This window comes from Caloenas nicobarica, chromosome Z, assembly GCF_036013445.1.
Source record: "Caloenas nicobarica isolate bCalNic1 chromosome Z, bCalNic1.hap1, whole genome shotgun sequence".
In the NCBI taxonomy this organism is placed as follows: Eukaryota; Metazoa; Chordata; class Aves; order Columbiformes; family Columbidae; genus Caloenas; species Caloenas nicobarica.
In genome coordinates this window covers 65328204-65356105 of record NC_088284.1, presented here as the reverse complement: position 1 = coordinate 65356105, position 27902 = coordinate 65328204, and positions in this window count along the sequence as shown.

Here is a 27902-nt window from a genome sequence, read left to right as displayed (position 1 = left end):
GTCAATTACTGGCAAAGCGCAAGGCTTAAGGAGGATCTGATTATTAGGTTCATATTTAGTCCACCAAATGGGTGAAATCAATACGAAGCTGGATATCATATAGAAAATACATAACCATCCACTCTTACCCAACCTTTCTTCCCTCCTTATTCCACCCTGGGTCAGATTCACACATGCTTTTTCTCTCTCTTTTTCATATTGCAAAGGCAGATCTCAAGGCAGGTAACAAAAAGAATGGGAACAGAACAGACTGCAAAGGGCCAAACTGTCTTCATAGCAAGGGAGACAACCTCTGTATAGTTCCAAAGGTACATTTCTGGAGACAAATATCCTCTTGAGAGAAAAGGTGTAATCCTTCAGAAATCTGTGTTTCTGTTTTCCTCTCCTTTGGAGGATTCAGCAGATCAGGGCACTTACTGAGTACTGGAAATGCAAGCAGTAGAGAGCGCTGGTTATTTTGCAGAAGGGAGCTAAGATGCTATCTGGGTCGTGCACTGCCTGGATTTATATGCTGGGTAGCTCTATGGGTTTGAAAAGAGACAAGGAATCAAAAATAGAATTTGGTGACTTAATACCTTTAATCTAGCAGTGACTTCAGATATTTTATCTGCTCCCTCTGCTCTTTGGTTTGATTATTTTTTGGTAGCAAAGTCAATGGAGCTGAATCATTGCTTTTGCAGCCACAGTAGGAATACATGGAATAGCCGCTTTTGCCAATAGCCAGGCATTTTATGTCCATTTTTTGGCCAGCTATAGTAGTTCCATTCTAAGACAAAAAGTCGGAAGGTGAAAGCAGTGAATGAATATTGGGAACTGACTCCTTCACTGGCTGAGGAGGCTGGATTTGTACTGGAAGCAATTCTGTCTTTAGTCCTTGAAGATTCAGAAATGTGTGGAAAAAATAGCAATTAAGAAAGGTGGCTTCTGTACAGAAGTGTGAAAAGAATGAATAGTGTAATCTGATCAGGCAGTACAAAAGACTGTCTATGGCAGGTGCTTGTTACACTAAGGTGAAGACCTAAGTTTGGAACAAAAGAACAAAGACAGTCTTTAGAGGAGGCACCATGTACCTGCCCTGAAGTCAGCTGTAATACTAGGGTTCACTTCCATGTTGCAAGGTCAGACTATCTACATAGTCTTCAAAGTCATCCTCAGGTGTGACTGCACTGTCAGTGACGACCCTGCAGAGCAGAAGGAATAGAAAGCCTTGGTCTACCCCGCATAGGGAGGCCTCAGCATCGGGAGCCCCCCTGAAATTAGACTAAAAATCCCCAGTCTTGGGTGACAGAAAATGGCACGGAGGAAGCAGAAAATAAGGAAGGTGTGGCCGGAGAGAAAACTCCACTTGCTATCTGGTGTTAGGAGGAGCATCGCTGACTGACTAATTTGGCTGCAGTGCAGTCTCAGCCGGTACCATGACAGGAGCCAGCGTGGACCGGTCTGAAGATTTGGGGCAAGAGTGTGAGAAACCTCCTGTTTCCACCTACGCAGAGTGGAAAACTTGCTGTGGTGTGTTGAGGACGTGCGTATACCTGGCCGGTAATGTGCTCTTTCTCCTTTTTTGCTACCAAGTAGGTAATTAAAAACCGGTGTAAAACGACAGTTTCAGGGTGTAAAAGGTGTGTCCTGAAATCTGAAAAGCAAACAAAAATAGGCTGATGTCAGCCACTGCATGAAACTTTCTCACCTTTGTTTTTATCAGAGAAAAAAATGTGAGAAAAAATTGGCAGTGTAAAGGAATATTGAAAGCATGACATATTTGTCTGTTAAGTATAAATATGAACAGCTATGGAGATCTGGTGCTATGGTGCTAGGTTTTAACTCCAGTAACATTCATCTAGTGCCAGGAAACACTAGATTTAGTACCTGAGGGATTCCAGTCTCAAATACCTTCTACATTTTTTTTTAATATGCTGCCAAGAATTTAAATTGGTAAAAGCTGGGGACTGACAAAAACTTGATCCCCAAGAGCTTTTCTGGCACAGGTTTATCAGGGAATATGGTACCATTATTTTTATTATAATTATTTTTTTTTGGTGGTGGTTGGGGAACTCATTTATAACTCTGTGACTTCTACTCCCAGATGTATTTTTAAAAATCTTAAATAAACAAAGGGTTTGATTTTCTTGGTGGCGCTAGGAGCTGTCATTCATTTTATATACAATATGCCTTCTTGGATTGTAGTCATTTTAACATACTTCTTGAAAGGTCAAGAGCAGGCAACTGAAAAAAAAAGCTGACTGTGGGGTACACATTCCCTCCAAACAACTACCACCCAGCTGGTGCCTCTCTGTTCCACGGAGGGATGATCTTGGAATATTTAGCAAAGTAAGTTAGGCAACTCTCTTAGGCCCAGTCTTGCTTTCACTGAAGTCAACAACCAGCATGTATTTTGCAGTACACATGTACTGGGAACATGCATTTAACACAGAAATCCGGGCTTGGAAAGGAAAGGCTGGACTTCTGTTGAAGACAGCATCTAACAAAATGACACTTAACCTTTATTGAATTAATAGTGACCTTTTTATCTTCTCACTAGGTAGAAGGTCCCTGTGATGCCTGAATGAAAAGAGAAGCCAAGAATCCCTCTCTTATATTGCAGTCATGACAGAAGGACCCAAATTAGTTGATGTAAAGTCTAGATTCATCTTACAACATTGGATAGGAAAGTGAGGGGGGATCTAATTTGCATGCTGGTTTTGTGGTCTATATTGCAGGCCTGGGAAACTGCCTTGGCCCCTGCAGTGGAGACTGATAGGATATTCTCAGTGCTGGCTCTATGAAGACGAGGAGTGCCTTCAACATCCACCTTCAAGCTTTACGCAGCTGACCTGCAAACCGTTTACATGTATCAAACAGGCAACTACAAGTAAGACTTCTGTCAAATAGGTTTAGGCACTTACGCAAGGTGATATAGCAAATAAATAGAATAGAGAGCAAAATCTCAGAAGTTTCTGATTCCCAGATTCATGCTCGTCTCATCAGGTCAGATTGCAGCCAACAAGAGCATATATGACACACAAAGGTAATGTATACAATACTATATTTATGGTCTCACAGTGCTCTTAAATGCCATAATCAGATCTCCCTAAATGTACTTTCAAGTTCACTCAGTAACAATTTATAGGGTTTGGTGGGTTTTTTTGTGAAAAAAATGTGTCATCTTGTCCCCTGAACAGGCAGAGCATGCCTTGTACTGCCTGGAATGCCTTCAGTTTTACTATACAAGTAGTTTAGATCTCTTAGGACTTGTACTCTTTCTGATACCTGTGGTAAGTATAAGCTATCCACTGGATTATTTTTTCCCTGTAGCTCAAAGTACAAGATAAAATTCCTTCCACCTGTTGGGAAAAAAAAAAAAAAATTCTGTTGTTTAGAAGCTATATAGGTTTTGGTCTTCTCTTGCATTTTGCTGTGAAAAGAACAAGCACAATAGTTGTCTTATTAAAAGAATTATTGGTTAGGTTTATAGTATGCTTTTTACCTTGAAGGAACACAAAACACTTTTCAAATTGCAGCTTGGACCTGGCAAGCTTCTGTGCCCTCACAGTGTCCCGTTGACTTGAATGATGTTCCCAACACATAAAGATTTCTCCATATGGATCCACTTGCAGATCTGGCCCTCAAGGTACAATTTGTCCTTATGCCAAGAGAATAAAAGCACTTTGAAGAAAGGAAACTTCATACATTTCGGCTCATAGTTTCCACCTGGGCATTGTTCCTTGTGGAAGAAGAGAGGTTATGAGCTTCCAAGAGCGATGGGTGTTCTAGGATCTGCTGAAGAGCCCAGTGCCAGAGCCCCATTTCTTTCTGGTCCTGCTGCTTTCTGAGCAGTCATGTTGCCTTTCCTGCATACTGCTGCAGATGGAAGCTACCTCTCCCGCAGCCTCCTTCCATTCGCCTGAGGGAGTATGCACACCCACACATGCACGAGGCATGCACTTGCCATTGTGGTGTTGAGGAGGATGGCATTATTCTCCCTGCACAAGGGAACGCTGGCAGTGCTGGGGATGTCAGTACTGCAGCTAAGAGTCTGTCCCTAAGCCAGGAAATATACCTTCAACAGATGACTGACCATGATCTCGGCAAAGGTCCCTGAGAAGTCTTCCACAGAACTGAATGACAGGGAAGACACAACTGCAGAGTCAGTACCTTCCTCAGTGTCCTTCCCTGGGGTGTAACATGTGGATGGGTTTCTCCTGCTCTCCAAACGTAGGAATAATTTCCAAGTGCCTTATAAACAGCATTCAGTCTGTATGACACCCTGTAGAAGGTCAGACACCCATTGACAGGGTGATTTGATGAGGAAGCATTGTCCCTCATTGGTACCATGGGTGGAATTTAGCAGGCTGAATAAGCAGGAAAGTTTAGTTAGCATACCCAGATTAATATCGCTACTCACTAAAAAATTGCTTAAAATATCTGGAGACTATAAGGGCAAACACTTTCACTTTAAGCTAAGTTCCAACCACAGTCCGCATAAAAGCCCCAAACATTTGTTCATCGCTTTCTCTGTGTAAAGGTTTTACATACGTGTTAGTATATGTAATTGGTCATACGCTACATATGCAAGTGTATAAACTGCTTGGATAATTTCCTGCAGAGTCCTCATTTACACTGACAGTTCCTGTTGCAAGTAGGAAACAGATAGGTCCACCTCATGATTTAAGGGTCTAAGGAGAAGGGTTAAAATCTTACCAAATGATCTGCAAATTAGCAACACGGGTTAAAAATGCTCAAATTTGGGCTTCTGAAAATTGTTTGCAGGCATGACATAGTGCAGCTGTCTCCATACTAAATTCATAGTGAATTTGTGGTAACTTGTGGAATAACTCCTTTTCTGTAAAATTATTTAACAAATGGTTTCACACAGTTCTGCAAATAGATAATATATACTTTTGTCTGTTAGTATGGGCCCTTTGTTACTCTGAATAGGTGAAATACTCTATCAAAACAAACATATAAAAGTGTATTCTTTCAGAATACATTAGCTGAAGAAACATGGACATCCAGTTAAACCGCCTGTTCAGCCTTTCCACTTGAAGCATGTGCTCATTAATTGCTTGAATGTTCTACATTGTCATAACTAGCTAGAAGCATCCTAGGTGAATATGCTCTGTACAATCACCTCAGATCAATGCGGTGGTAGGTCTTCTTTCATCCCTAGTCCAATAACCCCCCTCCAACAACAGAGGTCCTTTGCAGGCACAGGGCCCTGATTTATGTTTAATGCAGCAGTGTTTTTACTGCTTTTGGCACAAGATGTTTGAAAGAGGTGAAAAAGACACACAGGCAAAAAGTCTGTTTAGAAAACAATTCCAACATAAGCACCATATGCTTTCAACTCATAGGCTCATTTCCAGGCAAGCCACCACAGCAAGCACGACAATTAGCTCCCTTTTTAATTTTTTGCCCTTTTAAGGGGGGGCGGGTGGGCGGGTGGTAGCATGTGTGTGTGGAGGGGTGTCATTTCCTTCCTATAGGATTTTTTTATTACTCTTTTTTTTTTTTAACTGTTTTTCTTTCCCTCTGCTGGTTTACTGGCTTGTATCTATCTACCCCTCAGGAGTTTAAAAGCCTCAAGTAAGTATTATTAGATTTTTTAACTGTATTTTCTGATTGTGTGTGTGTGTGCCTGTGTTGGAGAAGTCAAACCCTCATGCACTAAGGAGCAGACTGGATTATATTGTCATTGGTCCTCCCACTTCTGTGCAGGGACTGCAATTTGCACCAGCTGGGAATGTGCCTCCGCAGTGTCTAATTCACTCTTGGAAGTGCAGACACCAAAATTATGTTGCAGATAACTTTTGTATTTGGTCAAATCTTTTGATATGTACATGGACTAGACTTCCTTGGACTGGGAAAAGAAAGCTCACATTGCTAAAATAAAGGTGGAAGCTATAAGAGGAAATACCAGAACTAGCTAATAAAACTCGTCAGTTTTGTTACCCCTTTGTTCTGTGTTACCGATGGTCAGGATGAAACCCTTAATAACTTCATCAAATTGAGGCATTTTTGCTGCAAACGTTTTGTCAGGGTACAAGGGAGATATGGTTGTACACGGGAGCATTACCACTGTCTCAGCAAGAACTGGCAAGTTAAAGTCTCCCCAACTTTTAAGATTAAAGTTGTTTTTATTTTTCCAGGAATTCACAGCCCTGCAGTCTCTGGAGCTGTACAGCAACAGGGAGCAAAAAAGTCTTCCCTGTGTTTCACAACAAAAGGAAGGTGATGCTTAACAGTGAGCAGTAACCATGACCATCAAACACTTGGAAAAAACAGTATTTAAAATTTATACAGCATCTAATGTATTTACAGCTACAGGTTATCCATTCCTCTAGTGCAAGATACATGTCATTGTTTGTTGAACAGTAATGGCTGAACAGCTGTTTTTTACTTAAATTATTGAATGAATAATATACCATTTTAATAATCCGGTCAAAATCTATGTGTGGAATTATGTATTCATTGGTATTTTTGCACTGAGCCTCAAGAAATGATTTGCAAATAATTTTTGAAATTTCTTGACCAGTTCCTTTGCACGTGGTCTGCAGGGTCTTCCAGGGTATCCATGTTCTTAAAACAGCACTTTTCTAGGGCAGAGGAATACTCACCTCTGGGAGCATGTGGAGCCCCATTAAGCTTGCCACTAGATCCGCAGAAGGAAACAAAGTTTACATTAGGAATGAATAGGCCTGTAATGTGAACAGCCCCTTGTATTCCCTCTGCCATGATCTGTACTTGGAAAATACCACATTCTTCTCCCAGGTCTTAGTAAGGGAGATGTCCTTTCCTTAAAAAAAAAAAAAAAAAAAAAAAGGTGGAAAAACCCAGGAAAATTCAAACATAATGGGGAGGGAGGGGAGGACAATGTAGGGAAATGTGTGCTTTTCCTTTTTTTCTCAAAAGCCAATTGGAAACCCCAAAAGCTAATGCCAGTGACATCATCTGCCCAAGGATCTCAAGGCACTTTATGAACATCAGGAGGCTTGCCTGTCACAGGCAGGAGCATCACTTGACAGGAGTTAGCTCAGGCTTAGCAGCGTGCTGGGAGGTTAGCTGGGACACCAAGCGGGTGGTCTGGTACAGCCCGGAAGAGTTTCCTGCACTAATGGTGTCAGCCTCCTTGGACACCCTCCTCCAAAGTCCTGGCTGACAGCACAAACCCTTAAGAAAGGGTGAAGTGAGGTCTGTTTAAAACATGGCTTTTCTTTTGTGCAAAAGGCAGCAACCTTTTTGTTGAGTCTTTCCTTTTCTTCTGGTGTGACAGAGATGTCAGTCAAGGGAAAAACAAGACAAGATGATCCCAAGAGATGTCACTTCCACCAGTGTGTGATGACTATGCCACAGTGCTGCACCACACGAACGACTGTAAGGGGAAAATATTTCTGATAATAACAATATGACACTAGAAGAGAGAGGAGGAAGAGAGAGAATTTCTGGAATGAAGGGAATTAGCTGGAGGTCAGGGGCTCAGAGCATGAATGATGAGGTGGAGGCATAGAAAGAAATCTAGATGATCAAGGTATCTTTTCTGAGATGGTTTTTGTTTTATTTTGGTTTTAGATTTTAATTGGGGGGGGGGATGTCTTCATTTGCTTGCTTAGAAACTGGAGACAGGCAACTCAGGTTTGGAACTTCCCACTAAACCACATACAAGTCAAGATGCAGATCTGAACAATACAGTACTGCTAGTGCAAAATCAAATTTTCCCATCTCTGTACTCTGTGCCTACCTTGGCTTTTGCAGCCTCTGCCCCTTCTTTGCCCAATCTGCCCTTCAGTCTGTGCCTGGACAGTACTTCATGTTGGTTCATGAAATCCTATCAATCCACTTTTTTTTTTTCCCAAAGTATCAGACTAGCAATCACATGTCTGCCCCATTGACCACAAACTCATATATCCTCCCACCTCCGCCTCCTTTTTCCTCTTTTTTTCCCTGGCAATTAAAAAAAGTAAAATCTAAGACCAAACAAATCAATGTTTACAGATTTGTAATAAGTTTCTTTCTATTTATTTATTTATTTCCTCTTTAGTCGCTAAAGAAGCAGCAGCAACTTGCAAGGAGCAGTTGTTGCCAGAGGGTGAATCATAGCTATATTGATTTGATTATGTAAAAGCTCAGAGGAACCTGAAGCCAGATACAGAAATATCTCATAGCCCAAACCCTGTGGGACACACACTAGTAAAAAAGCAATCTTTATATTGTTCCTGATAAAAGCATCATTAGTTTCCTCACAGTGAAACCATTTCTCTGCTGATACAGTATATGGTTTTCCTTTTCTCTAGAATCCACTCAGACATAATTAACACTCAGTTACGAGACTTCAGCTTCCCTCTGGAGTGCACGTTTTGAGGCCGGTGAGAGCGTGGGCACGGAAGCCTGAGCGCCTCTGAATCACTGGTTCTCTCCCCTGCGGAGCAGGGGTCTGGCCCCCGGGCATGGAACGCGCTGGACCCGCGATGCGGCATCTTCCCTGGGGCCCCTGGTTGCCCGTCTGGTGGGGCTGTGGATGCCCGGCACTCCCGTCGTTGCTCTGCCAGCAGCTCTGTCTCTTGCTCCCTTCCAGGCTTCATACCACAACAAAGGCAAGAAATCACGCAAACACAGGCACACAGACCTGCACGGGCAGACCCATTCCCAGCTTGTCACAACAAAACACCCGGGTGTGTGGTTTTCAGCAGAGCAGCTCCCTGCAGGCCCCCCAGCACTGGGGGAGCACTCTGACACTGTGGCTGGCTTGAAGGTGGAGGGGAAAAGGGGTAGGCACAAAAGGCACAAAGAGTTTGAACTAAAACACTATGGACAACTAAGACTATACAGTTTTACTCATGCTTCTCTTAGCCATGTGGCTAATAGCTGGGCAGACTGAAACCAGGAGAGGCAAATTCATTCACTTCAGGTTTTTCTGTGCATGATGAAGGGAAAATATGATCCTGCCTTTCAGAAACCTATCCTGCTTGTACATGCTTTCACGATAGACAAAAGATGTATTTTGAGTCAGTCTACTTCACTCACCTTTGTTTTTTTCTTATCAATTTCAGTCTTCTTTTGGCCCAAACAAAGGAAAATGCCAATGAACTTTAACATCCCTGGTTTGAATCTGCAGTGAGGGACTTGGCTGTAAGATATTGTTAAGTGTTACCATGGTACTTAAGGTGATACTAGACAGACATGGCACAGCTATGCTACTAGCTAAAATACTGCGTGCTTCAGAGAGGAAACCTTGTGTAGGTGGGAGAAGGGAGAGGAAAGAAGGAGTCATTTCAGTGGTTACACCTGTCTTCTCTTCAAATCAACGTGAAGACTCCTCAAGGAAACTTTAAGACATCTGGGAGTTTTGCTGACAACTCTGAAGGATTCATACACACACAATTGAAACAATGCCAGAAAACTCTAAATGTCTAAATGTGATGGGTTTGGGGGGTCATTTTGCCTAGTTGCAAAAGCCTTCAGTGCTGTTGCAGCATCACTAACATAAGAGTGTTTCCGTGTCACCCTCTTGAACTGCCCAGCAACTGGCATTGCTATCAACCAGCAAATGATCCTTTTTTTTGGTCTTTCTCTGAGTCCCATTCATTTTTTTTCTTTCTCAGAGCTGTTCCATTCATTGGCTGCAAACCTGGCTGGCATACCCTTTGAACTCTTCAGAAAGTGCCACATAGCTGCACACAGGCTAAAGCACAACATTTAGGAGGCTTGTAAAATCAAGCCTGCTGAGCACTTTGCATAACCAGTGCTTAAGAAGAAAGGCTGTTCACATAAATTATTTATTCACCCTACCATTTGCAGTGATTTCTTCATTATCAACACAGGAATAACTCCGGTGGTTTCAGGTCTTCTCACCTGCTTTTGCAGCACCTACAAAAGTAGGTGTGAGACTGTATAGCACAGCGGGTGCAGGATAGCACCCTGCCTGCCTGATTAACTTGCTCAAGTAGGACAGCTGCTCACAGCCACCTCTGTCTTCCATTGTAATATATAGCTGAATCCCAAAAAGTGCTGAGCGCCTTCAGTCACATGGAAACCAGAAAATACTGTCCTCAGCAGTGGGAGCTAACCCCACTCCTTCTCTCCCAGGGCTGGCCCTGGTGTGTAGTCTCTGAATATCTTTTAGCATAAAGGTGAGAATAAATCTCATTAAAAGAGGGCTTCAGTTATTGGAGGAGCAAGTGATTCACCCATCTTTTATTCATTAACATAGGAAGCTTTCAAGCAATTATTAAGTGCACTGTGTGTCTTTACTCTGAATTCCGAACACACATATGTAGTTGAACCATATGGACTAGGAGTCTTCTCCTGACACGCCTGTGCTCTTCAGTGGTACCTTAAGAGAAAAATCAGGATTTTGCATGACCTTAGCAATTTGAGGGAGATGCTAGCACGGCCTACAGCATTACAAGTCTGTCCAAATCATCAATAGATATCTGTCCCTTCAGTTCTCACAGCATTCAAAGTAGATGAACCTGACATCCCACTTGTGGCCAAGAAGAGCTGCTCACATTTGATGGATGACATGTGATCTGAACACATTTGTGCGCAAAGAACCTAGAGATTCCCTGGGTCTGTCCCCTCTGAAGTCCTCAAAACTTTGACCCAAGAGCAGCTGACATGTTCAGAAGCAAGGCACATAAGAAAACCTTGTATGGGAGAGAGTAAAAGAAATAAATGCTTTTTAAGCAAATGCTGCGGTTTTGGAGTAGCTGACACACAATTTTTTAATAGATTTACTGACTGAAATACTCTATAATTAGAATGGTTTTGATTAGAATTCACTTCCATATATTATAACCCACAAAGCCAGATTCTGCCTTAATTTATCTGAAAATCTGAGCATTTCTGTTTTAGAGAACATTTCTGCTATCTGTTCACTAGAATTAAGTTATTCTGATTGTCTTTCTTCTCTGTAACAATCTGGGGCTTTTTTCCGTACAAAAATCAGTCTTCAACGAGAACATCAAGGAAAACCTGGAGCCAAACCCATCATTGGTAGAATTACATGACTGCTAAATGTGAACCCTCATTTTGATGTCTTTGCAACTGAGAATGTGGCTAAACACAAATGGTTAATTTCATACAACAAACACCCATATGTTTTGTCTCGTGCTGTCTGCATCTATTTGTCAAGAAACTCTCCTTTTACAAAAGGTGTTCTCGCATTAAAAAATACTCAGTTCATTGGCTTCTTCTCTGCAAGAATTAATAAACCCCTGAAAAATTGCTGTGCACAACAGCTTTAATAGCTCTGTCCGGCTGCTTCCCAGTCTCTATCCCTTGAAAATAAAACAAACTCTAACTATAAATCAAGGCCACTGAAATGAAGGCCAGTCGCACATCACAGAGAATGATTTTATAGGTGGAACGTGGGCTTGCTAATTTCTAGAATAAATTATTGTCCTTTACTGTATGCAGTTCCATTTACACACTTCTAGTTACCAAGACTTAAAAACAAAATCACAAGCCCTATTACAGTCTGATTTTAACATGTCTAATTTTTTTCCAGGCAGCTCTCAGTATAAAATGTTTAGCTGACAATGTGCCAGGAAATCCCTTTCATTAAAATAAATACTAATACACACGTTGTGAAGTTATCTCACTTATAATATCAATGATATTTAATAGAGTTGTTTTATTACCAGAATAACATTTCCGGCTGACAAGTCTGGAGTCAATATTTAACAGATTTAGGTCAAATTTAGCAATAGGATTTTGCAAAAACCTGGCAAGACTAAATTCTGACTGCAAACTCATAAAGTAGGTTTACAGATTACAAAATGAGCATTTTCATAAATATGCATGTCTCATAAATATTTGAGAAAAAATGAAATGAGATCCAATATCTAAATGGTTGTCTAATTAATAATTCTTTTGATAGAGCAGTCTTGAATACATATTAAACACGTGAAAAGCAAGAGAAGAAGAAAGAGAGAAAGAAGGAAAGAAGGAGGGAATGAAGGAGGGTGAGAAGAGATGAAGGAAGGAAGGAAGGAAGGAAGGAAGGAAGGAAGGAAGGAAGGAAGGAAGGAAGGAAGGAAGGAAGGAAGGAAGGGAGGGAGGGAGGAAGGGAGGAAGGAAGGAAGGAAGGAAGGAATTATCTTTTGAAACAGTAGCAAGATTTTTAAATCCTACTTCTCCATTTTAAAGTTTGAAAATCAGTCAAGAAGACCCTTTAATCTCATCAATATTATATGAAAGTCCTCACATGTACAGCCTGTTGCACATGAAAGATTGCTGTTTGATTCCCAGCACAGCTGGGGTCCAGGGCTTCAGGCAGCAGGACTGCATGAATTTAAGAACATTTTCTACTTGAGGAAGTGAAAATCCTGAGGAAGAAGAGGTCGGAGTAGCATGCTGATGATGGCTCATTGGACACTGCTGAGATTCAGCTTTGGTAGTAATCCTAGATTGGTTGCTCCAGCCAGAAAGGTCAGCCTGATTTACAGTGGTCAAAAGGTATAAAAAGTGATTCACAAAAGGTGATACAGTCACTCCACAGTTAATTGTAGTGATCTGTTTCCTGTAATATGCAAGTACTTTGATGGACAATTTATTGACAGATCTGAGAAATCCCTAACTCTTGGATGAATGACCATTCCCTCTTGAATCTGAGAGATGTATTCATTAGTTTCTTTAGATTGTTGTGAAAAGATTTTTATCACCTACATAGAGAGCAGGAACAATGATTACCAGTCACCACATGTAGTGATCATTTTATTAAGTCATTCATTTGACTGATTAGGCACCCAACCGGATTTAAGAAGAGTTAAAGAGAAACAACAAGCAACCCTAGTATCCTGTGCACAGCCTTAAGCAGTTATACCGAAGATGTATGGCACATGCGTGTGAAGAGAGCTGAGCTGTAGTTCTACCTCTCTTGGCTGGAACAGTGGAGCCAGAGATATATCTGTGGAAAATGTGGCTAAAATTACTTTTATTTGGAGCAAGTGACAGAGCTGTGGTTCATAAGATGTCAGACCAGCGCCTGTCTCATTCCTTGAATTGCAGCATGATCTTCATAGTCCCTAGCCACACACTCTTTGTTCCCATGTCTAGGAAATCACACCAGAGATACAAAATCCATAAAATCAATGGAGAAACAGGTTTGTATACATCTGAGTCATCTTTCCAAGCTTGTGATTTTCAACTAAGCTGAACAACTTTTGTTGACATTCACCAGTGTTGCTATTTATGAAGTTACTGTACCTGTTCACCCATGCAATTATTGACTACAAGAAATGTCTGCCTTTTCCACATACCACATAACCTTCCTCATCTGTTCCGTGGTGGAAAAAGATTCTGTAGTTTTACTTAGACCCACTCAAGAATTACAGCTTCTGCTGCATTTTTTCAGAATAGTTAAGAGAATGAGTTTCTTTCCAAAGGAGTGGTGTTAAAGATTCAAGAAATTATATTAAATCTCTGTTCCACATACAGAACAACATGCCTAGCAAAATGCAGCCAAAGTGCATTAAAAATAAACAAGAGATAAGAGAGGAATTCAACTATTACTCTTTGAGGGAATTTTGATTAAGAAGTTCAGAAAAAGAACTCCTACCTTCATGGTTTGGGAATAAAAGCTTTTCAAATTACTGAGGGTAAGAAACTTAGCATTTACCTGTCAGACACTCCACACAGAGACATGGAGACAGCTGAACTTATGAAGTTGGCCAAGTATTTGCCAGGCCTAAGCCAACACCCCTTCTTCATTATAAAATATAAATCCAGCTTTTCAAGTTATAGCCAGGAAAAGAATTTCTGTGAATTGTGTAAGTGCAAGGATCACACCAGCTCTCCAAGGTGTTTGCACGTTAAATGATAGCAGTTAGCTCAGAAATTATTTGCACTATAAATTAAGATGGCCAGGTTTCGTGAACGTGAATGTGCATTTGCATGATTTTAGAGGTGCAAAGTTAGAGTGCAGTTTTGATCATTTGGCCTGTGGCTGTAATCACTGATTCTTTAGTGTCCATACAGCAGCAAAAGACATTATTTTTCCAGACAGAACTGGAAAAAAGTCTGGGTTCCTGAAAGTTTCACTGTGACTCTCCTAAATTTCCCAAATTAGAAGATCAAAATGTGTCTTGCTTTTGGGCTCACCTCCATAGAAGCTGAAATATTGATTGACTTCCCATCACTATCCCTAGTAAGTGGCAGGCACTCAGCACTTACATACTGCAGTCGAGGGTATTCTACAAGTGCTTAGGTATACTATTTACATATTACGAAAATTAGTGAAGTACTAGAAGCAGCTCCCGATCTCTTATGAGTAAAGCGTGGATGTTGGGGATTCCAAGAAACTAATCAGAAAAAATAATTAATAGAAAGTATGATTGGCTGGAGACAGAGCACTGCTAGAGAAACTCCTACAAGTGTGAAAATGTGGAGAAATGATAAGGCACTGTCACCTGGAAGAAACAAGAAAGACTGATAACTTATACAAATAAAAGTTTCTGGAAGGACAGAATAAGAGGGAGCTCCCTTCTAGTAATTATCTTCCTCATCCAGTGAAAACAAAATTTGGATATTAAAATGAGCAAAGTGCTAAATTTCTCAGCGGAACTTCTGTCATTGACTTCTGTGGAGATTTCACCTGTTTCAAGATATGCATATTTATATGGCTCTGCAATAAAATAATGAAGTCCATAATTCATGGCAATGAACAAAGCAATGTCATCAAAGTGCCTGCCACTATTGCAGTGGATAAAAAGTAATAGGACCTCCTGTTACTGTAGTCACTAGTGTCAAATGAGGGATAGATGTCAGGGGAATCCCCAAGTTTCTTTAATCCACTAATATTTCTCAATAATGAGAAGATAAAGAGTAATCAAATTGTGAATGAAATTGTGTCAGAAGAGTCAAATCAGCAAGAAGGTAGGCAGGCCAAATATATGAGATTTATGGCAAGTAAATGTAAAATTAGTGTTGAACCCAACGAATTCACCATGCTCACATTTGACAGAAGTAGAAACCTTCATGACAAAACTACCCCAAATAACTGTAATTGCCATTTTCCCTAGCTATGTAGTCACCAGGTATGGTCAGCAAGTCCAAGTGAAGGCATGTAGTCTGAAGTACCTACATGAAGAGCAGCACTTCAGCCAGGGCAGCAAAATTACTTTGCCACTACAGTCACAGGGATAAATTGAAGACCTTCCATAAGTCAACATCTTTAACTAGTATAAAATCTATATAAAAGTTTGTTTTAAAAATACAGGGGGAAAAAAAAAAGACAATATACTATATACTTTCATGTTCCTCACCATAACAGATTGATACTAACACTGTATCTTCTCCCTTCAGGAGGAAAAATGTGAAGTTAATGAAAGACAGAAGTCACAAAAAAAGTTAGGTTCCTGAAGAATGAACAAATATTTGTCAGAATCTTTTACTTACATACTGACATGTAAAACCAGAAAGCTAAGATACTTTGAACAAATGAGGTCCCTGACCAGCATCCTTTTCTGATCAACTGGTTTTTTTGGGGTGGTTGGTTGTTTGTGCTATGGGATTTTTTTGGTTTTGGTTTTGGTTTGTTTGGTTTGGTTTTCTTTTTTTTTTTTTTCTTTTTTTTTTTTTTTAAATAAGGGTTTCATTGTTATATGCCCTTGAAAATCCCGAGTCTAGGGAGCTGCAGAGGCTATGCACTATTACTTAATAACACCTGAATTGTATATTAGTATATTGACCTAACACGTGTGCCATTTATACAGCCTGGTGGTTAGTTTAAAGCAAAAGCAGACAGAATGTCTGCTCCAAATCCTGATGTTCACTTGCTATAGTACAGTAGGACAACTCCTTATCTGTGATAGGAATGAAATTAAAAGACTCACTCAACTCAACAGATTTCAAGCAGTCTAAAAAAGTGTGGCAATTATTGGGTGAAATCTTCAATATTTTCTAATCTCTGTAGATATTCAAATAGCTCCCAAAGCTATATTATTTGAGTGTCTACAATGCATAGATGCTATTTCATCTGTTCTGATATGGAATTTATATGCAAGCCAATAAAGGAAGAAAACCTTAAAACAAAGATAAAAAAAATCTACATAAAGAAATAATAGAAAAACACACGGAGAAATCCAAGCCAAATGAAAATTAACTTTAAATGTTTGCACTCCGCAGTATATTGTGTTCACCCAACCAATTAAAAGAAACGCCATCTCGTTTGGAAAATATCTATTGATTTCCCAGTTCATCAGATCAGCTTGATGTGTCCGGCAACGGCTCCTATGACATCATCAATATTTTTCTATTCAGAATAATGACTTATTTTATATGCCAAGAGCTATAAAAAAGACTATATACATATATTTCTATGGACATCAGCTTAAAAACCATCTCGATTTCCCCCCTTAACATACAATATTTTTTATCCACCTTTAAAAAAAAATTTGGATCTTGCCATGAGATTCATTTATGGAACTCAGTAAATTTTTTTAGTTTATAAACTGACCTCTAAATCATGTTTCCCCTATTAGATGCTGTCGCTTTGGCCTGCATTTGAGGTCCAAATTACACACATTTTTCTTTTACAGTATGCAGAACACATTTCAGAGAAATCCTTCTAGCCCTGCTGCCCCCTCCCCCTTTCTTCTTTTGCAGCCTCCTGTATCTTTTAACTGTCTGGATTCCAACTGCTATGTATTATCTCTAAATCTTTCTACAGAGTCAAAAGAGCATCCATTTAGCTAGATGTTTATTCTGTTCAATTCGCTCATGTATGTTTTTTAAGCTACACTTACAGCTGACTCTCAGCCCAGTTTCTAGCAATGGAGAGGAGGAATATTTATATGCCCTGGATAGAAGATGTACCCTTAATCAGAATTCCCTGTAGGGCCAATCGAAATAGAAAAAAATCAAGCAAGATCTGAGCCAGAAACCAGCAATGAGACAGTTTTGACATCTAATTCTATGTAGTTCTTTCTTATTCTCACTCTGGGAATGAGGGAGGTGGAAGAAATTCCTCATCTTTCCCATCCCTTTCCAGCCTTCTTAACACGGTGGGCACTCAAGCTCCACTGGGACATCATTTCACCATGGCCCAGGGTGTGGGGCAGTTCAGAGACCTGGGAAACCTCCTTGCAGCTGGAAGTGCAGCAAAATGGAGTGGTATTGCTACTTTCAGTTATTCCTGGTTTCATCTACTTTTATACAATTCAGCCTGTTTCAAAGGACATGGCCCAAGGTGCCCTATGCTAAGCAGGCTAAAGCAGAATGCTTCTCCCCTTGCAGTAGGGTTGAGTGACATGAAGCTTTGTCACTGGCAATGCCATCACCTGTGCAAACTCTGAACTGGAGCTGATCACAGCACCTTCAATAAACAAAACAAAACACATGGTCCCAAACCCACTAATTTATCGTACCACTCTAGTTGTTCCTGGAATTTGTTCCTGGAATGTGGTTTGCTGACCTCTGGTGGTTATCAAAGCTGTGAGAGACAGTTTGCCAGTCAGACCTGGAAAGTTAAAAAGGAAAATATATTAACTCCTCAAGCATGTGCAGCCATGGTGTTAGACAGCGGGAAAAGCTGAAGATTTTAACCTCAAAGTTCAGGAGTTACTGTCCTATGCTGCAGGCAGATTAAAGTGCAGCACTTACTCCTGTATTGCTTTAATTTGATATCATTTCACTCAGCAAAAAGGTCTGAAGTAAATGAAGAAGTAGAGCAGAAGCTTCTCTGTCACATATGCTCTCACCTAGGATGTTTCCTTTGCTCTTTCTGCCTGCATGGCTCATCACTACTAACCCTTGCACAGCCCCGTGTCCCCAGAGAAAGGCTCTGATGTCCTCTGGCCCTGGACTCAGAAAGGACACCTTCAGTGGCAGGTGCTCAAAGCCATTGAGGCAGGAGGAGCAGAGACAAGCCATGTCCTTCACAGGCTTACTGAGACTCTGCCTGAGGAAAATTCTGGCTAGGGCTTAGTGTTAGCTCTTCCGATTTGGGCCTAAACTCCTGGTTTGAACTTATCTTTGAAAGCAGGTCTAAGGCAAAACTGAGTCAGCAGCAGTATGCGTAAAGTCTGTGGAGGACCAAGCCAAGCCCCCAGACCTGCCTTCAGCTGCTGCCCCCACTGTCCCTGACCATCCTCCCTACCACACTCTGCCCATCGAGTCAGAGATTACATTAAATTCATTCTCTGAGAATTTAAAAAAAAGGCAAGCCCTCCATCTCAGACATTATTAAAGTCTGCTATGAGTCATGTTCGTCCTTGGTTATATTCCTTCCAAAGAATTGTTTTCCTCTGCCCATGGAAATGTACGCTAAATATAAACACAGCTTTCTCGGTGACATTTGACCAGTTTAATGACTATACCATCTTCAATGACACTTTCTGTTGTTATGTACTGAATCCAGATTGTTCCTATTTGCCTTTTTCTGACAGAATAGTGGCTAAACCAGACTATAGTCTATTTGAGTCTGAAATAATTTCTGGTTACATGACTGCCTGAAATTTTCCATTTAATAAGTGACAAACATTCTCTCCTTTTGCATGTTACCAGTCGACATGCATTATTCTGTTCAACACTGTACTCTTACCTATTTTTCTAGCTTTATCACTGATCTCCCAAGCTCCCTGAATGCTAGAGCTGGTCCTTGCAATTTGTTGAAATTACATTGAATTAACTGATAGAGACAATATCAAAAAGGATTCAAATTAGTATCCTTTTAAGATCAATTTGCTGTGAAAACTTGCTCCAAACAGCTTTTTCTAGCCCAGTCCTGACTTAGGAGACATAGACTTCTGTGTTAGAAAATAAGGTAACAGATGGTCAAGAGCACATCTGGTTAGCATGCTCCTGGAAAAATGAAAAACCACATCCACACTATAACCATACTACAAATGAGACTAGACTCAGTTTGTGTTAAAGCAATGTAAAAAAACATTGTGTGAATACGGCTGAAGGGTGAGTGCTCTCACTTGTTTTAAACTATTGTTTTAGACTGAGTTTGTAAAGAATCAATAGAATATCACCCTACAGATGACTCTTGGGACAAACGATCATTGAAAACAGTTAGTTCCCAATTCTCTTGTGTAAGCAGGTGTAGGCTGGCATTTTCAGTATCTGCTTGGTGAGACAATAGTTCATTTCTTTATTAAGGGCTAAAATTTGTCCTCTGATATGTGTGAATGGCTCCCATTGAAGTAAATGAAAATGTCAATTAATTATTTAGCTTAGTTACAAGGGTATAACTAGAGCAGTAATGAGAAGAAATTAAAAGAAGAAAAATTTAGAGTGACTATCAGAAGAAAATCCCAGGCAGTGACACTATTTATAGCACTGAAACACATGTGTGATTTTAAACATGTGATTTATACCGCCTTTTTTCTTAGGGTTGCACACATGTGTGTTTCAGTTCTTAAACTGGATCTGAACTACATTTTCCCCATCGTCATAACATTAGACAGTGGAATAATTTCTCTAGGGAAAAGAACACTTGGGAACATTTAAATTAGATTGAAGAAACATCAGGAAATATAGCACAGAAATCAATTCCACATTAGCAGGAAGATATATAGTGGTTGATCTTTATCATCGCTGCATTCCACATAGTGTTTATAATTTGGATCTTATAGCTTATTTCCAACTGCAAGACACGGAGGTCTGACGAGGTGAAAGGAGGCATTTGTAGTTAACTCCGTTACCCATGTAGGCCAGATATATTCCACCAGGTAGATAAATTCTTCTGCTCCTTACCACAACCAGTAATCTCCTACATGGAAAGTACCCAGAGCCTACAGAGCATGGTTTGCCACATCTTTCTCAGCAATAAAGACAAGAAGATTGACCAAGTCAAGGCAGTCTGATTGTACAACCTACAGTATCCCTCACATGCAGGATACACAGTGCTTACACCCACTGTTGGTAGAGTCTGATATTGAATGAAGGTGGCTCTGTGTGTTTCCATGCTGTGTCCATGGACGAACGTAAGCATTCCTTTCCTATTGGAGACAGCCAGAGTGAGCCTGCTGTTCATTTAAATCGTCCTATGATATTTAAATCAGTGGCGAGGCACACAGACAAGTAGTGCACCAATCCCACTACTGAGCAATCAAACTCCACAAATTTTGCAGTCTGCTTCTCTGAGATAGGGAAAGTGTGCACTCCACTTGTGCAGCCTGGGAAACCAAAATACCATTCTAAAAAGTGCTTTTGCTAATCTTCAACAGAGAATCTATACATCATCTTTAGCATCAAATCGTATGTCCCTAGTATAAGAAAAGTGAGAATCACAGATGCAGAGGGTAATGTGTGAACCATATACTGCTCAAAACTGTTCTGCCAAATGCACTGACATGTGTATTCTAAATAGCGGCAGCAGAAATGATGGAAAAGCCTTTACGTTTCCTGATAATACAGTTCTTTGAAATACTGCTGGTGGATTCTCTGTCTCTCTACATCATGTCGCACAGGACAAGGAGTGGGACAGGGCCTCTGTGATTCTCAATTCATAGACATGCCATACAATACAACAAGCCAGCTTTATAAAGGCGTGCTGAATGAGGCTCTGCCTGCAAGGGAAATTTAATTGGATTTCTTTATAGGTTGCACAATCCCATGAAAAATTATGTAAGAATAGAATGATTCAATTTCAGTATGCACTTGAATAATAATATTTTTTAAAAGAGAGAATTCTTCATGCACACACAGGGAAAAAAAAGGTAAAAATGAAAACAACCTAAACCAGCAGTTTTCAGCCCAAATAGACTGCATGGCCTAACTTTATTCACAACAGCACAGACATTGCGTGTGTCATTGTCCCAAGTTAGGATATAAAAGCACAAATTTTAAGCCATCTGATGTGAATATACAGGCTTTCATGGCTTCTGGGTTTGACTTTTTGGAAGAATAATGGTGTATTTCATTCTGTCCCCATACTCTGAATCAAAGTGACTGAGAAAAGAAACGGAAATAAAAGAAAATATTGCTTTACCCAGCTATCAGATCCACCTCAATGAATAATGATGAGTTCAAGCTCTACAGGTTTGAGTTGCTTGGGTGTAACTTAAATAGTTCTGTGCTTTTCTTAATATTTTACATATATTTTCACATTAAGTAGTAGCCAAATAAAACCAGCCTTTGTGTTTCTTAAGGATACATGCAAGGTGCTTGCAAGTGTGCACGTGTGTGTAGATATATAGCATATATGCCAAACAAGCCTACCGAAATACTAGGTAAAAAGTGGCACCTAACTTGATGAATGCCTGTTGATTTCTGTCACATCCAGATACAGCAAATTATTAACCCTATGGTAACTTCAAATAAAGTTGTAAGGATAGCTTTTATTATATTTAATGTGAAAATGAAGAATATGACTCAAACTGTAATCCCAGTGTTACTTAATTTTGTGGGTTTAACCTGTTTGTTTTATGTTCTTGGCCTTCAGTACACCGCAAAGTTTTGGACTGGGTATGTAAAAGTACTTTGTATTATTTTCAGTGACCTTAGCACACCAAGAGGGGACAAATGAGACTTATGGCTCCAGGAAAGAACAGAAGGAAGATCAAAACTGTAGAATAAACATGTTAGTTTTATGCTTCTGCTAAAATTATCAGCAATTTTGATATTAAAGATTTATCATTAGTTTTTAAAAAACAGATTGTCTTTCATATATGACTGAGCTCTTGTTTTAGAAATGACAGTTCAAAAGGCAATGACTGAAATAAAATGTTATTTATGAAGTGCACAATTTTGCAGCAAAGTGTAAATTTTGTGATCAAGTGCATAGCATTGACCTGTAAAATACACAGACCAGTCAGTATTACAGCAGGCATCCATCAATACTGAACTAACTCTCTTATTAACATTCTTTATTTTAAAATTTCTTCTACTAAGTTTGGGGTTTGTTCTTGTTTTAAAACACAATGTTCATATCCAGAGATTCTCAGCATTTGACCTGCTTCAGATTGGTACCAGGATGGTTTATCATCTTGAATTTGTTGATACTGGAAGATAAGTTTCCTCAGGCAACCTGCCCCCACCTCTTCAAGTACAGAGGCTGTCCCAAGGCTCACAAATTCCTCTGGTGTGTTTTGACTGCAGATCTGAGTGTTCAGGCCTTAGAGGTGACTAAAACTGGCCTCATACATTTGACAATTTCCCCATCTAGTATTCAATGTTATGCCCCCTCTAGGTCCCTACTTTGGAGAAACTATATGAAAATTAATGTTCCTAAAAGAGTTGAGCTTTCAGAAAAAAAGAAGAAAAAAGAAGGCAAGAGTCACAGACCAAATGAGGTACATCAATCTTCTCACTGTCCAAGCAGCTGAATGGCTTCTAGTGGTGGCTCAGCTGGTGAACCCAACATTGACATGATATGGGTCATTTTGCATTTGGCATTAAGCAGGTCCTTGAAATATGAAAAAAAGTAAAAAAGAAAAAGAAAAGTCTGTTGTTACAAACTCCTGATGTCAAAACAGGAACTTAATTATTTGGGGGTAAATATAATGTAAGTACAATATAGACTTATAAAGGTGCTCAGATTGTTTCCTCAAAGAAAATAAATGACATGCACTCACTCTCTGTTAGTGGAGATGAAAGAGGGTGACAAAGAGAAGGCTTTGAAGATTTGGCAAGAGAAGGAATGGCTATATGTGGATGAAAAGGGAGGAGAAAAGAAGGAGGAGCAGAGGTTGGGGGAAACTATGTCGATTAACAGGAGTGGGAGTAACAGAATCACTGTGAGGAATGACATGGGAAACAGTGGTGAAGGACGAGTGCTGGGGATGAGAGACTGGAGCAGTTGCTGGTGGAGAGGTATGTGCAGGATGGAAAAAAAAGTCAACACTGATTTGTGGTCTATGATTCTAAGGAATAAAAGGAAGTAAAGGAGAGTTAGCCTTTAAAGCCTCATACCGCCCCACAGATGCGAGTGAAAATTTTGCCACGGAAATTCATGAGTCAGCGCTAGGCCTTATGAAGTTCAGAGGTTTTTGCTTTAAAGTCTAAGAGCTTTTGGTTTTGATTTCTTATTCCTTTTTATTTAGAAAATGATAGACAAAGTCAATTTCTTTCCTGATCTAATTCTGTCTTCAGGAACATTTATCTACAAGCAGGGATGTCTGATGATATTAACATCCATCTCCCCCAACGTTCCATCCACGCTATCACTCCCAAAATTGCTGTTTGTTACAAAGCACACATGTTATTCTATTAATGTCAAAGAATAATTCACTTAAGTCTTTTTCCTCTGCTAGGAATGCAGAGTATAGGTTTCCATTTGTCTTTGTTTGGCATGGCAGCCACAATCTGATTGGAAGGTAGATGTGTAAGTTGATAATATAATTGTTTTCTATATAAATATTGTCATGAAAGCAAAGCATGCAAGAGCAATAGTCTCTGATGACTGGACAGATCTAACTTGTACAAATCAAGCATTTACAAATTAATTATACTTGTGAAAGATTTCTTCAACATCTCAACCTAAAAGCAGACTCACGCTATTGAAACTGTACTCTTTTTTGCATTATTTTGGTAGCATAGACTTTCTTACACTAGTTAATACTGCATCAATATTTCCAGTCTAACTAATCCTCATTCTTTAGATGTTTAAGACTAAGATATGTTAATTCAAAGGGACCTCCAACTGGATGGAGAAATAAAGAAATAACAATAATTAAAAAACCCCCACAAACAAAAATACCAAACCAGCACACACACACAAAAGTGACATTGTTTGTGATACATGTAACAGCAGAAACAAAAAACAGACTGCCTTACAGATATCTTTTTGTCCACTTAAACAACTGTTCTGTTTTATACAATACAATTTTGAAGGTACAGATTGTTCTTGTGTATTTAGAAATTTAGACCACAGATCCTTCACCCAGCACCCATTTCTTTTTCTTTGTCAAAATATTAGTGCAGCTGATCTAATGTTAGGCAAATATATTTCACCTGACACATACTTTCGTCAGAACTTGTGATTAAAGACTAATGAGCTTTTATCCTTTGTTGTCAACACACATGCCTTTCTTGGGCAATTGCTTTCTCTTCCTTGACACCTTTCCTTTTTGTTTCAATAGCAGAGGAAAAGAAGTAGAATGTGAGTAGGTTGGAGGGCAAGTGCTGAAAATTTCCAGCCCTTCCATTTTGGCAGGTCCACTGGATGAAGTGGAGTGGGAGTGGGAAGGCCTGGTGGCCTTTCCTGCAGGAAATGAAAGTGCACATGCAAGTAGAGGTTAGATTATGCTCCCAGGCCAGAGTGTTTTGGGCAAACTGCAAAGACTTTGAGTAGTTCCCCCTCAGAGTCTGCTCAGTGTTCAAGTCAGTGAAAGCTGAACCAAAGCAAACCACCAAGCCTGTGCCTTCAAGGAGAAAGCTAGTAGAGACGTGTGTCATGAGTGTCACTATAAGGATGTTCAATGCTAGTAGTATCAAATGCAACAGTAACAAATCCTGAGATAGATGAAACAGCTTATCAAATTTATTCAGATTAGGCAGGTAGACTATAATATATTAATAATTTTAGCAGTGTTAAATTGTGTCTGAGACTGACTGACATCCATACTACTGAGCTCTCCCAACCTCCAAGACAGAGGGAGTCAGTTTGTGCTAGTTCCTGAAGCCTCTCTGGTAACCACCTGAGGGCGCAATGGTTGCCATGGGCCAGAGACCACACTGCAATAGTGAAACACCATTTCACTGCCTTGAAGTGTTTCCTGGCACCGTTAACTAAATAATGAAGACTAATAAAAGCTACACCTCAGGATTAGATAAGCCCATGACCCTCAGAGTTGTCTGTTCAAATGACAGTAATTTTGATATTGTCCCCCACATAAACTACTTCAGAAGCAGATGGAGCAAGAAACTCCCCTCGCTTAACTGCAAGCTTTTGAGTCTGCTCAAAACAAAAAGGGAAGCATACCAGAGACAGAAAAGTGGATGAATACCCATTGAGAACTCCAAGGCATTGCCAGGGTGTGCAAGGATGCAGTTAGAAAAGCAAAAGTTCAGCTCGTATTGAAATCAGCCAGAAATGTCAAGAACTACAAGAAAGGGTTCTTCAGGTATGTAAACAACAAGCATAAACAGAAGGGAAAAATTGGCCTTCTGTTAAACAGGAGAGGTGAATTAGTCAACAACAATCCTGAAAAGGCAAAGATTCTCAACATTTTCTCCACCTCTGTCTTTACCAGCACTGTTGGGCCCCAAGTCTTGGGAATAGAAATCCAGGTTCATGCTAACACAGACCCACCGTCAGTGAAGGAAGAGGTGATATAGGAACTAGTACAGGAGCTTGACCCCCTACAAATTGATAGGCCCTGATATTATCCACCCAAGGGTGTTAAGAGAGTGCACTGATGTCGTTACGAGGCCTCTTTCAATGATCTTTGAGAACTGGTGGAGATCAAGGGACATCCCAGAAGACTGGAAGAAGGCTAATGTCACTCCCATCCATAAGAAGGGCTTAAAGGAGGATCCAGGAAATTATAGGCCCATCAGTCTTACTTCAGTCCCTGGGAAGGTTATGGAATGAATGCCCCCCTCCTGGGGGCTGTCACAAGCCAGATGAAATGTGTGACTGTGAAAAGCCCGCACTGATTCACAAAGGGCAAGTCATGCTCAACAAACCTGATCACCTTCTACAACAAAGTAACCTGCTCGGTTGATGTGGGATGAGCAGTGGACATTGTGTGGATATTGGCTTTCTCCAAGGCTTTCAATACAGTTTCTCACAGCCTCCTCCTAGGGACATTGATGCATTGTGGTCTAGACAAATATTTTCTGTGGTGGGTGAGGAACTGGCTGACAGACCATACCCAGGGAGTGGTGGTAAATGGCTTCTTTTCAAATTGGCAACCTGTCATGAGTGGGGTCCCCCAGGTATTGATTTTGGGCCCAATGCTGTTTAACTTCTTCATAAGTGATCTGGATGCTGGCATCAGGTGTACCCTGATGAAGTCTGCCGATGACACCAAACTGAGTAGGGAAGCAGACATTTCAGAGGGGAGAGCCACCCTGCAGAGTGGCCTGGATATGCTGGAAGAGTGGGCTAACAAAAACCTTATGAAGTTCAACAAACACAAATGTCAGGTCTTGCACCTGGGAAAACATAATCCAGGAGTGCAGCACAAGCTGGGATCTACCCAACTGGGGAGCAGCTCTGTGGAAAGGGACCTGGGGGTCCCATTGGACAACAGGCTCAATACAAGTGAACAGTGTGCTGCTGCAGCTAAGAAAGCCAACAGGACGCTGGGCTGCATCAACAAGGGCATCACCAGCAGAGATGAAGAAGTCATTATCCCACTCTACTCTGTGCTTGTCAGGCAACACTTGAAATACTGTGTTCAGTTTTGGTCCCCGCTATGCAAAAAAGATGTGGACAGGCTGGAGAGGGTCCAGTGAAGGGCCACAAAGGTGACCAGAGGACTGGGAAGCCTGTCATAGGAGGAAGGGCTGAGAGAACTGGGCTTGTTCAGCCTTGAGAAAAGAAGGCTTAGAGGAGACCTCATCACCATGTTCCAGTATTTAAAGGGTGGCTACAAAAAAAGATGGAGACTTTCTTTTTACAAGGAGTCACATGGAAAATACGAGGAGTAATGGGTACAAGTTACTCCTGGGGAGATTCCAATTGGACACAAGAGGAAAATTTTTCACAATGAGAACAATCAGCCATTGGAATAATCTTCCCAGGGAAGTGGTGGATTCCCCAACGTTGGACACCTTTTAACATTCAGTTGGGAAGGTTGTGGGGCCATCTTGTCTAGACTGTGCTTTTGTCAAGCAAGATTGAACCAGGTGATCCTTGAGATCCCTTCCAACCTGGTATTCTGTGATTCTATGACTCATACCCAGTACAGACCTGGGGAAACTTCTCCCACCTGGCTAACAACATTGGTCCAAGTAAAGCAACATGGGAGAAATAACTGAACTCAGAGAGCACAGTTCCAGATTGGATGAGCAAATCTACTATTTTGCTGTTGAGGAAGGAGTAGGATAACGCTCTCCTTCCCTTCTACCCGTTTCCCTGCCAGTGTCACACTTCAGCTTTGTGCCTTGTGCCAGATCAGTCACTACCCAGTGGAAGTTGGTACCAGCTGTGAACTTGGAAAATGAGCAGGAGAGGAAGTGAAGGTGACCTCATTTGACAACTGTTACATTGCATTACCATTTTGGTAAACTAGACCCTGAAAGGCCTTAAGGATTCCCTGAGTCTTGACACTAATAAATATATCTCTAGGAAAAAAATGTGAAATAAATGCTGACTCAAGAGAGATACAAAACAATGGATTTCTCAACACTGGCAAGTTGAGCTGCATAAGCTGAAGTCAGCTGAGTGTGCTTACATAAACAGACAACAAACAGCCAGAACCAGACCTCTTGGTAACAAAGAGGACTAGAAACTTACCTAGTTTTGGTAAGCACAAATCCCAAGTGAATCAGTGGGAACATCCCAGTTTATGCTAACTGAAAACCATTTGATGCTGAAAACCAAGAGATGCTTCTTGCTGTTAAGACCAACTTTCCTGCTTCTCAGTTTAATCCTTCTTGCCATTTTGCCATCTCTCACAAAACAAAATTCATTACAAATTTTCTGGCTTGAGTTACTCTGAATTTTCATACTCTTACAGCATGGGTCTGGAAACTATTAATAGAGAAATGCTGATCAGCTCAAAACTGATTTATGTGGAATAGATCCTGAAAACTGTAGAGTTAATAGGATTTAGGGAGGAAGGGACTCAGAATAGTTTGCAAGAGCCAAAAGACCAGAAGCTGGGCTTTTCTGAAGCAGTGTGTGACCTAGGCACCCAATCTCCTTGAAACTCCTGTAAGATTTGGTCTCTCAAGGCCAGTTTCCTTAAGAAGGCTCCATTCCCTTTGGCCTCTGAAGTTTTCTTCAGGAGCTAGTAGTTGCTGACTGCTTTTAGAAAACTCTTTCTCCGCCATCTCAGTCTCTT